Genomic DNA, 13,378 nt, shown 5'->3' with positions numbered 1-13,378 from the left:
TGAGTGCACATGGAACATTCTCCAAGATAGATGACATACTGGGTCACAAAACAGCCCTTCATAAGTATACAAGAATTGAGGTCCTACCATGCACACTTTCAGACCACAATATTATGAAACTTGAAATCAACCACAAGAAAAAGTCTGGAAAACCTCCAAAAGCATGGAGGTTAAAGAACACCCTACTAAAGAATGAATGGGTCAACCATACAATTAGAGAAGAAACTAAAAAATATATGGAAACAAATGAAAATGAAAATACAACAATCCAAATGCGTTGGGATGCAGCGAAGGCAGTCCTGAGAGGAAAATACATTAAAAACCAGGCTTAACTCAAGAAACAAGAAAAATCCCAAATACAAAATCTAACAGCAGACCTAAAGGAAATAGAAGCAGAACAACAAAGACACCCCAAACCCAAGAGAAGAAGAGAAATAATAAAGATCAGAGCAGAAATAAACAATATAGAAGCTAAAAAAAACTATAGAGCAGATCAATGAAACCAAGAGTTGGTTTTTTGAAAAAATAAACAAAATTGATAAACCTCTAGCCAGGCTTCCCAAAAAGAAAAGGGAGATGACCCAAATATTTAAAATCAGGAAGGAAAATTGAATTATTGCAACCAATCCCTCAGAAATACAAGCAATTATCAGGGAATACTATGAAAAATTATATGCCATCAAACTGGACAATCTGGAAGAAATGGACAAATTCCTAAGCACCCACACACTTCCAAAACTCAAACAGGAAGAAATAGAAAACTTGAACAGACCCGTAACCAGTGAAGAAATTGAATCAGTTATCAAAAATCTCCCAATGAATAAGAGTCCAGGACCACATGGCTTCCCTGGGGAATTCTACCAGACATTTAAAGTAGAGGTAATACATATACTTCTCAAGCCATTCCAAAAAATAGAAAGGGAAGTAAAACTTCCAGACTCATTCTATGAAGCAAGCATTACTTTGATTCCTAAACCAGACAGAGACCCAGTAAAAAAGAGAACTACAGGCCAATATCCCTGATGAATATGGATGCAAAAATTCTCAATAAGATACTAGCAAATCGAATACAACAGCATATAAAAAGAATTATTCACCATGATCAAGTGGGATTCATTCCTGGGCTGCAGGGATGGTTCAACATTTGCAAATCAACCAACGTGATACATCACATTAATAAAAGAAAAGAGAAGAACCATATGATCCTGTCAATCGATGCAGAAAAAGCATTTGACAAAATTCAGCATCCTTTCTTAATAAAAAACCTTGAGAAGTCAGGATAAAAGGAACATACTTAAACATCATAAAAGCCATTTATGAAAAGCCCATAGCTAATATCATCCTCAATGGGGAGAAACTGAGAGCTTTCCCCCTGAGATCAAGAACACGACAGGGATGTCCACTCTCACCGCTGTTGTTTAACATAGTGTTGGAAGTTCTAGCATCAGCAATCAGACAACAAAAGGAAATCAAAGGCGTCAAAGTTGACAAAGATGAAGTCAAGCTTTCCACTTTTTGCAGATGACATGATATTATACATGGAAAACCCGACAGACTCCACCAAAAGTCTCCTGGAACTGATACATGAATTCAGCAAAGTCGCAGGATACAAAATCAATGTACAGAAATCAGTTGCATTCTTATACACTAATAATGAAGCAACAGAAAGACAAATAAAGAAACTGATCCCATTCACAATTGCACCAAGAAGCATAAAATACCTAGAAGAAACCTAACCAAAGATGTAAAAGATATGTATGCTGAAAACTATAGAAAGCTTATGAAGGAAATTGAAGAAGATACAAAGAAATGGAAAAACATTCTGTACTCATGGATTGGAAGAATAAATATTGTCAACACGTCAATACTACCCAAAGCTATCTACACATTCAATGCAATCCCAATCAAAATTGCACCAGCATTCTTCTCAAAGCCAGAACAAGCAATTGTAAAATTTGTATGGAACCACAAAAGTCCCCGAATAGCAAAAGAAATATTGAAGAAGAAGACCAAAGCAGGAGGCATCACAATCCCAGACTTTATCCTCTACTACAAAGCTGTAATCATCAAGACAGCATGGTATTGGCACAAAAACAGACACATAGACCAACGGAATAGAATAGAGACTCCAGAATTGGACCCACAAAAGTATGGCCAACTAATCTTTGGAAAGCAGGAAAACAGGAAAGAATATTCAATGGAAAAAAGACAGTCTCTTTAATAAATGGTGCTGGGAAAACTGGGCAGCAACATGCAGAAGGATGAAACTAGATCACTTTCTTACACCATTCACAAAAATGAACTCAAAATGGATGAAGGACCTGAATGTGAGACAGGAAACCATCAAAATCGTAGAAGGGAAAGCAGGAAAAAACCTCTCTGACCTCAGCTGCAGCAACTTCTTACTTGACACATTTCCAAAGGCAAGGGAATTAAAAGCAAAAATGAACTATTGGGACCTCGAGAAGATAAAAAGCTTCTCCACTGCAAAGGAAACAATCAACAAAACTAAAAGGCAACCGACGGAATGGGAAAAGATATTTTCAAATGACATATCAGACAAAGGGCTAGTATCCCAAATCTATAAAGAACTCACCAAACTCCACACCTGAAAAACAAATAATCCAGTGAAGAAATGGGCAGAAGTCATGAGTAGACACTTCTCTAAAGAAGACATCCAGATGGCCAACAGGCACATGGAAAGATGCTCAACGTCACTCCTCATCAGGGAAACACAAATCAAAACCACACTCAGATACCACCTCACGCCAGTCAGAGTGGCTAAAATGAACAAATCAGAAGACTATAGATACTGGAGAGGATGCGGAACCCTCTTGCACTGTTGGTGGGAATGCAAACAGGTCCAGCTGCTCTGGAAAACAGTGTGGAGGTTCCTCAAAAAATTAAAAATAGATCTATCCTATGACCCAGCAATAGCACTGCTAGGAATTTACCCAAGGGATACAGGAGTGCTGATGCATAGGGGCACTTGTACCCCAATATTTATAGCAGCACTTTCAACAATAGCCAAATTATGGAAAGAGCCTAAATGTCCATCAACTGTCGAATGGATAAAGAAATTGTGGTTTATATACACAATGGAATACTACGTGGCAATGAGAAAGAATGAAATCTTGCCTTTTGTAGCAACATGGATGGAACTGGAGAGTGTTATGCTACGTGAAATAAGTCATACAGAGAAAGACAGATACCATATGTTTTCACTCTTATGTGGATCCTGAGAAACTTAGCAGAAGACCATGGGGGAGGGAAAGGAAAAAAAAAAGTTAGAGAGGTTGGGAGCCAAACCATAAGAGACTCTTAAAAACTGAGAACAATCCGAGGGTTGACGGTGGGGGTGGGAGGGAGAGGAGTGTGGGTGATGGGCATTGAGGAGGGCACCTGTTGGGATGAGCACTGGGTGTTGTATGGAAACCAATTTGACAATAAATTTCATAATAAATAAATAAATAAATAAATAATGTTAAAAAATTAAAAAATTAAGTTAAAAAATAACTAGCATGGATGATTTTCTATTAAGTCCATGGATAAAATAACCATCAGTCTATTCCTACAATACCCAAAAATACATTCCTTAATTGCTTCTCTTAACTTAAAAATCAAATTACATGTGATAGCTTTTATTTTCTTATATCTGAGTGCAAATTCAGCATAAAGAGGGAACTTAGATGCTTCTATGACACAGAACATACTAAATAGTCTTAAGTTGCATATGTATCATCCTCTACTTATCCATGAGAACTCACAAATCAGCGTCTCTCTGCAGCTATCAATTATATCACATTGCTTCTCACTGACATTCCTTTCCATTGTTTAGTGTTTTATCCATTTTCATGCCTCTATTTTATTCCCTCCATTTAAAATATCTTTCATATCACTTCAAACTTCTTTCTCAACTAGAAAGTTAATTAATTTTTAATATTCAGTTCATATAACTTGTCTTCTGAATAACTTTCTCAACTTACATCCGCATTAACAGAATTAACCTGCTGTACACCATGACCTATTTGGTTGGAGGGAGGGGAAGAAGAGTGGATCTATTTTCTCAGTTATCATATTGTTTTGTCATTATTTACTTTTGTACCTGCCACCTCAACTACAATGTGAGCATCATGACTGTGGAGACAATTTTATTTATCTAATATTCTCAGTACATATTAAATATCCTGGCACAGAGTAGGTGCCTAGTAAAAGGTCAATGACTTAATGAATGGAAAATTGACTGCTACTTTGCTCCAGTACATAAAACTAATAGTCCCTTAAGCAAATCATGGTTTAGAAAGGAAAATGTATTGAAGGAAAAAAAGCCTTGTCTATTTCAAAGGCATATGTAAGTAATGTTGCCATTTATTCTACTTAAATTGTTATTTGTGACATTGTAATTACAGTGCAGCATGTAATATAAAAAGCAGAGAAAGTTTTCTTGGTAACTATGCTTAGAAATATTTGGTACAGGAATAGTTAGTGATTTTGTAATTTAGATTTAGTAAAAATACTGTGAATTAATTTTTGTTAAATGTGGCTTTCTTTGAACAAGTATTATTTACATGCATACTGTGTTCCAGTCAGCACTGCTTAGTTGTCTTTAATATATGTTGAAACAAATTTTCCTATTAAGTCTAATTTGAAATTAGTTATGACCTGTACAATATACACAAAAGACATATAGAATGCAACCTAACTGGAACACTTTAAGAGATTAAAAAATAAGGCTCTTTAAAAAGTACCAATGAAGGGCGCCTCATTTGGCTAAGTGTCTGACTTTGGCTCTGGTCATGACCTCACCGTCCATGAGTTCGAGCCCCGTGTCAGGCTCTGTGCTGACAGCTTTGAGCCTGGAGCCTGCTTCAGATTCTGTGTCTCCCTCTCTCTGCCCCTTCCCCGCTCGTTCTCTGTCTCTCTCTCTCTCTCAAAAACAAAAAAAATAAAAAATAAAAAATACAATGACAAGCAATAAACGATATCCTAAAAAAGAAGAGTCTTCTTCAAAATTTTCAAGAGAGAATTGGAGGAGAAGATTTCTAAGTGGAAATATGTTCTGATGAAATAGATAAAAGGATATCAGTGTGTTGTTCGGTCTCCTTCAACAGCCTACTTACTAAGGGCACCAAGTGATTCCAAACCACAGAAAAGTCCTCTGTTTTGGGAACAGTGGATACCTATTTCCAAGAGCAAGTAGAGAAAAAAAATTATGACATGGATAGCTGATATTTAAGAAAAGAATAGTTTATTCTAATCCAGAACATAGGAGAAATTATTCAAAACCAATATATCCTTTGCAAAGATTAACCCCCAAATGCTGCCACTATGAAGATCTGCTTGAATAATCTGCCTAAGGCCTGCTTCAGTGTTTTCTTCTATCCTTTCTGAAAAAGGAAGATTAGTAAGGCATTTTTGTCTGAGTACTTATCCTTCCAGTCATGCTAGTGATGTTTCTTCTTTCTTGTGCTATCTTAAAAATTAAATAAATCAATAAACAAACAATATTTCCATATAGCAACTTCTTGTTCCCTATTGCACACCAAGACTCTTGTTAATGAAAATTGATTTTTGTGTAGGTTACATAGGAGAGTTGTGTACTTCCTGGCATATAGTAAGTCATTTCTGAGTACAGCCTCAGAGATTTTTATGTACATGTGTGCATAGAATTACATGGAAACGCTAATAGAGACTCTGATGCTTGAAATGCTAGCAGGCAAACTTCACTCAAACTGAATGTGATTCACTAACACCTTCCTGTATTGTCACCTGCACCCCCGCCACCTCCGCAAAATACCTTAACTCTATTAGTGAGCAGAAGGAGTTTATAGATTAGTATTCAGTTCCACAATTTCAAAAAAATATCCATTTCAACAAGCCAAAGATGTGAAGGAAATAAGAATAAGTGTCTGGCTGTTTTGACATCTGTGACATCATGTTGTTCTCTTTGTTTTGACATGAAAAAGTAGATCATATTTGCAGTGTTCATTATCCCAATTAGCAGCAGATAATCTTGGTAACAGAGTATTTCTTGCTTTACACACAATTTAAAGCATTAAGACCCAGTGTTCTAAGGCTAGGCCCACATGTAGCATCTTATATTAAAATCTCTTTTCATTGATGTTATCCACCAACAAGGTCCAAGGTATTATATAAGATCTCATGGGATGATTACAAGCTTGATTCCTGTGATGATGAAAAATCTGATGTACTATATACCTGATATGCATATTTTATATATACTAAAATATAAAAATATTACCATGTATTTTAATGTATTTTAATTATAATATTTAATATAAATAAATAATTGTACATATCTTTGCTTGAAATCAATACCATTCAAATCATAGGACCTATCTTTTTTTCAGCCTCAGCACTCAGAGCAAATTCAAGTATCAGATATGGATGTAAGAATACTTTTTTATCTTGTACTGCTATTTTATGATCCCTCCAGGGCATTTTATTTAGTCGTAGCTTTATTCTTTTGTATGTTTCATTCCCCACTTGGATTTTCTTCACTCTTCATCTCTACCAATCTATGTGTCTTCTTACCTTACAAATCTGGCCCAAAATTCTAGTGCCTAGTCATTCTTCCTCATAGCTTCCCTGTGAATACTCTCAATTGGTCTGTTCTCTTCTGGACTTTTTGGGGGGCGGGATAAAAAAAGTGGATGGTTTGGTAAATGTTCAATCATAATTCATTAGTATAAATTGTATATTACCAACTAGGGGTGCCCGGGTGGCTCAGTCGGTTGAGCGTCTGACTTCGGCTCAGGTCATGATCTCGCAGTCTGTGAGTTCGAGCCCTGCCTCCGTCTCTGTGCTGACAGCTCAGAGCCTGGAGTCTGCTTCAGATTCTGTGTCTCCCTCTCTCTCTGCCCCTCCCCCGCTCATGCTCTGTCTCTCTCTCTCTGTCAAAAATAAATAAACATTAAAAAATGTTTAATGAGAATAAATAAATAAATTGTATATTACCAACTAATTAGGAATGCCCCTCAGAGGAAGAATCAGCCTTCTTTGCATAACTCCACTTTGCTTTTACACCTAGTAGCATTTGTCCCTCTGAGTTCCTACCCCTTTATATTAGTTTTTATTTTACGCTTCTCTCTTCTTCCCTAGGATCCACCCTTTCTTACTGTTCTGCCTTTTTTTCTAGCTTCTTTTTTTTTCTTTTCTTCTATTTACTTTTCACTGATCCTTCTCAAAACATGACATGTTTTGAAATATGACAAAATATTTTTAAAATGTACTTCAAAAATAAAATTTATTTTCCCCCCAAAGATGTAATGCACATTCACTATATACATTTGGAGACCACATAAAAGACAATTATTAACAGTTTCATTGCTAGCAATATCCAGATTATTTCTTCTATATTTTCAATATGATGTTAAAAACAAAAACGGTTGGAGTCATTCTCTATCTACATTAATTGCACCTGGAAATGTGTAAATTTTTCAAATTAAAAATTGTCATTGTTGCTTCTTAACCTCTAAAGTGTGAATATCTAAAGCCATTTTATTTATCTTAAAAAGAAAACAAAGAAACAGACTCTTAACTACAGAGAACAAACTGATGGTTACCAGAGGGAAGGTGGATGATGGGGATTAAGGAGTGCATTTGTTATGATGAGCATTGGCTATTGGGGTGTTGTATGGAATTGTTAAATCACTATATTGTACACCTGAAACTAATATTACACTGTATATTTACTAATGGGAATTTAAATAGAAACTTTAAAAAAGAATAAATTTGAAGGCAGTATTTTTTTTCATCTTAAATACATTTTATACACTATTTAATAAAGATTCTTATTTGTGTTTATATAGTATTGGGGGAAGAAGGGGAAGGTAAAGTTGTGAGTTACTTAATGCTGATTATTGATAATGAATTATTCCTTGTATTTCCTAAACCAATTTACATTTTATGCTGATATTATACTACAATGTTTTCTTTAGAATTAATGGATCTCTTTTAATAAAGTATAAAATGTTCTTTAGACATGAACTTTTCATCTGAGATATTCTTTTGATATATATGTAATTTTTATCAAGGTATATATAGAGAGAATGCAATAATAGCTACATGGAGTGTTTAGGATATGGTTATTCAATAAGGTATGATACAAAAGGTCACTATAAGGTGAGTTCAAGAAATCATTATATTTCTTTCAGTACAGCTGACCTAGAAGACTTTTAAAAGCAGAGTATGTTCCTATGTCAGTGGTTAGGTGATTCATCAAAGGAAAACATACTTGCCTTCTCAGTTTAATGTCATCTTCTGGAGAATTGTCCCTCATTTGACCCCAATATCAGAACTCTTCTTCTGTCAGAAGACTTAAATGGGGATTGGAACATGATGATGGACTCTTCATTTTAGCCACTAGTTACCATGCCTCTTTATCTTTTGACATTAATCCTATTTCCTAGCTTCTATATGTTTGGTTTAATGGGTTGTTGAGCTTCATGCTCTCTTGCTCAAATCCTTTTACAGATTTTTCTTTCCTGAACAAAGCAATAATAAAAATACTTCTGGAATTTTTTTGCCAGACATTACTTCCAAGTTCCATATAAATCAGAAAATATCTTTACCTTTGTTAGATCTTATCTCGGAACTTAGATTGCAATTTTGAATGTCTGCAGGGCACTTAAAGCTTACTTTCATAGACTAGGGATGTTTGAAAAGCAGATCTGCTGGTTCTGAATAAAAGTTGTAGCTACAGACCCAAGATCGCTAGAAGAATAGGTTGTCTGAAGGCTTACCAAATAGACAGGGGTCAACTTATTTTATAACTACCTTCACCAGAATCTCAGGATCAGGTGAAAGTTTTAGGTTGGAAATTTTAAAATGCATGTTTCTAAGAGTTTCTTCAAATGAAACAAATTGATCATCTAAATGAGCATTTTCCACTCCACAATGGAAATCCAAAAATAAAAGCCCCCTAAAATTAAAAAAAACAACCCACCTCCTTAGTCCTATATGACCTAATAGTTCTGATTTATTCTTGCTTTCTAGGAACTCAAATTTCAGCCAACTGTCACATGATCTTCCAGTATACGTATACGGATCATGAAAGAATAAAAACTGAAACCTAACAACAATATCCCCTACATAAATCTAGAGATCATCCATATATATCATGTTGATTGTAATCACTGGGAACCTTGAAGGAAATTCTCTCATTTGAACTGCATGAACTGCAGAGAACTGGTTGTACTCCAGACAGCATGTAACTGCAAATATGCTTATGCAACCATGTTAACAGCAATGGGGGTAGTGATGCTGTATATATGAGATGGGGAAACTTACCTAAGAAATTAAAGTTTATAAGGTCAAATTACCCCCAAGTATAAATAAAATTTGGGAAATGACATATGCTTTTGTTGTTTTCTATCCAAATGCCTGGTTGTATGTATGCTACCAAGTCTTCTATTTCCAGTAATATTCCTTGTCAAACATGCTAAAAATCAGTCAAAACAGCCCCTCTTCATCTGAAATATTTGCACTAATCATGTGATTTTTTAAAAAATAATATAAAGCATGCATCACTGCCTCAGTCCCCACCAGCGGGGTGAGTCAAGGTGAACACACTATTTGTGCCACTAAGTAAAGAGAACAGTTGTACCAAGGAATTTGTTTATTTATAGTCAGTCCGCACTCTTTACAGGCAGTGAGAAGTCCGTTGAAAACCTCTGCAACTGGTGCATTTTTCAGTAACTAGTTCCCTTTACATTTTGCAGTTATTGTCTATTTATAATGGCAATGGATTTTTAGCTCCATTTAAAAAAATAATAACACTTTGAAAATTTAATAATGACTAACATAATGTCCTGACATTACCCAGACTGTATCATATTACACTTAAAAGTATAATTTCATATAAAAACTTCATTTAATGAAATATTTTGTTGCCTTAAACAGTATTCTCTATATGTTTTGAACAATTTTCCTTCTACCCAGAAATGATGTCCATTCTATTGTATGTAGTGTTCTTACTCCAGACCCATGTGTTTAATCTTAGATGCTTTTTGTTCAAAAGGGAAACTTATAAAATGATTATATAAAATTAATATGATATTATGAGCATGTTTTTCAAATTCTGAAAATTGGAAATATTATATTCAATATATTTCTCTTTTCAAAATTTTGCCTAATATACAAATACTTTATGCACAAAGTGGATGCATTTAAGTTATAATCAACATTCTTTGAGCTCTAAGGATGCACATAACTATTGCAGTTTTAATTAACCAGAAGCAGATTGTTAGTCCATACATCATACTGTCCTTGCAGGTAGCCTAAGGAAACAATAAGGCTTTCTAAATTACCTAGTTTCCTATATTTGCATATTCTCTGCACGTGGATTCTTTTGTACTGGTTAAATCAAGAGTGCTACTCACCAAGTTGATATGCAATGCCTTTCCTTACACACACACACACACACACACACACACACACACTGACAAACACTTGGGTGCATATTTACTCTCATATTCTCCCCAACTCATAAAACTGACAATTATTGAGTTAAAATCATCTTTAAAATTACAGTAAGACTTGTGTAGTTTGTTGAAAGGGTAAATTGTTCAAAAATCCACAGGGCATGTAAGGGACCTTGGATAAAATACTAGAGGAAGGAAGGAAAGGAGAATGAGGTATAAGTAAGCAAAGTGGTTTATTTCATAATTTTTCCTAGTCTCAGACCTTAGAGATGGGGTACAACTAGTAATATGTTCAAGCTATTACTTCTTTTGAACTGTGTATGATTTTTCAGTCTGCAGGACCATAATTGAAACCCAGAGTGTACACTAAAATACTGTACTATAACCTTGAATAGTTAATTTGTTTTCTTTTATACGTGAAGATAGCACATGGCGGTCTACCATTTACTTATTTTTCTGTTTAGGGAAAAAGACTTTCTGACCTAATTGGAGATTTCCAGCTTTAATGCCTCCATGAGTTAAGCTTCAGCTAATATAGTTAAAGAATGAAATATTGCTTCATTTTTGAATTTCTTTGCTTTCACTGATTCGTAACTACTATAATGTCCTTTTAAATGTACTTTTAGTATGTTAATTATCATTAAGATAACTGACTGGCTGTTAACAATTAGAGTACTATGGAATAAAAAAATCTGATGTATGATTGTGTCAAGTCTATTTATAATTCAGTCATTCAGAACTCAGCAATGATATGTTATTCAGCAAAACTATTATTCCCAGTTTCAGGTCTCATTGTATTTCCTATTTTTGGTGAAAAGCATCATTTTGTTCTCATTTTGTTCTAATAAGGACTATATTATATCCATGAAAACACTGTCCTTAGATGTATAATCTATCCCTTTAAATAACAGAAGACTAGAAAACAACTTTGTTTAGAGAAAAGACTATCACCATACAGGGGGGTAAGTTATAGGGCATTTTGGAGAAGATATAGGACTTTCACTGCTCTTACATTTCTTGTGCTGAATCAGACAATCTTGTGTTTCAATCAAAACAGATATACATCACATAATTTCAGGGTATATATACTGAAGATAATTAAAGCATATAAGCAAGGGTATATATACTGGAGATAATTAAAGCATATAAGCAAGGGATAAGGGAGATGATTCTTAATAATTATTGCCCTACAATTCTGTGAAATATAATATATTTTTGATACTGTTATATTTAGTATTGTTATATTAACCGTATACTAATAATGTAATTTATAATAATATTCATGTCTAAATATATATTACATATCTCAAATTTATTACTCCTAACTAAAATTTATAACTAAGTAACACCACTCAAACCCTTGTTTAGTCTTCAAAAAATTTCTTTGTAATTAAATCAAATTTCAGCAAGTTTCATCATTTATAAGAGCCATAGCATTTTCTATCAAAAAAAGATATAGAAATTATATACTCCCATCCTTAGAGTTTAGCAGGCTAAATCTTGCAGATCCTCTCAGGTTAATAGCTACTTAAATGTGGTATCATGGCTCAAATCCACATTGCCTGTTTTTCATTCGACTATATCATGTTGTTTCTCCGCATTTTCCTGCATCTTAGCAAATTGTCAAATCTCTTTCCTACCTTTTATTCCTCATCTAGGTAAAACAAACAAATAAACAAATATTTTAGCTTTAAGAATTGACTTAATATCTAGTAGAGGAGTACTAAAAGTTTGCCTCATTTGCTCTTTCCTGCCCTGCTTTTACCAACTGTAATTCCTACCATGCAGCTTTTCTAGGCTTAAGGCATATTACTGGGAGGAGTAACACAAAACTATTATCACCAATCAACACCCTAAATCGAAGTATCTCTTCAGATGACATAAATATATTCATTTTCTATTACTGCATAACACATTACCACATTTACTGACTTAAAACAACGCAAATTTATTACTTTGCAGTTCCCATAAGTCAGGCTTTTGGGTCAACCGAGTTACCTATGTTCAATGTCTCACCAGCCTGAAATCAAAGGGGCAAGGGGCTGCAATCTTATTTGGTGCTTGAGGTCATCTTTCAAGCTCATGTGGCTTTTGGCAGAATTCTGTTTTTGAGGATGTAGTAAAACTAAAATCCCCATTTTCTTCCTGGATGTCAGCTGGGGGTCATCTCATTTCCTTCAGGCCACCAGCCATTCCCTCCCACATGGATCTCTCTACAACATGACAGTTTTTTTTTTCCTTCAAAGACACCAGGAAAATATCTCATTTGCTTCAAATCTCTAGTTTCAAGAAGAGCACAGTTCCTTTTTTGGCTCACCTGATTGAGTCAAGCCCACCCAGCATGATCTTCCTTTTCATTAACTCAAAAGTCAACTGATAAGGGACATTAATTCCATCAGCATAATCCCTTGAACTTTGTCACATTATATGACCTAATCATAACAGTAAAATCCTTCATATCTCCAGCAGGAATCTCGGGAGTCATTTCAGAATTTTTCAGAATTATGCTAATTGCAATAAATAGTTACAGAGATAAACAATGGGTGCATTAAAAATTTACAGAGATAAACAATGGGTGAATTAAGGGCAAAGATGAATAGCATATGTATGCTTAGGGAAGATGGCTGTGAGACAAAACCTTGCCTGCTGGCACTCGTAACCAAGGCCAACCCTGCTGTAAATAACTTTAGCCCTTTTGTGAATCTTCTCTAAATTCTTTGCCTAATTACATTAAATGAATGCTTATTAAAAGAAGGATATTTGGGGCGCCTGGGTGGCTCAGTCAGTTAAGCCTCCAACTTTGGCTCAGGTCATGATCTCGTGGTTTGTGGGTTCAAGCCCCGTATCGGGCTCTGTGCTGACAGCTCAGAGCCTGGATCCCGCTTCAGATTCTGTGTCTCCCTCTTTCTCTGTTCCTCCCCCACTCACACTCT

Source organism: Panthera uncia, chromosome X, assembly GCF_023721935.1.
Source record: "Panthera uncia isolate 11264 chromosome X, Puncia_PCG_1.0, whole genome shotgun sequence".
Lineage (NCBI taxonomy): Eukaryota > Metazoa > Chordata > Mammalia > Carnivora > Felidae > Panthera > Panthera uncia.
The sequence above is the reverse complement of the archived record's forward strand: the minus strand, read 5'-3'. Positions refer to the sequence as shown.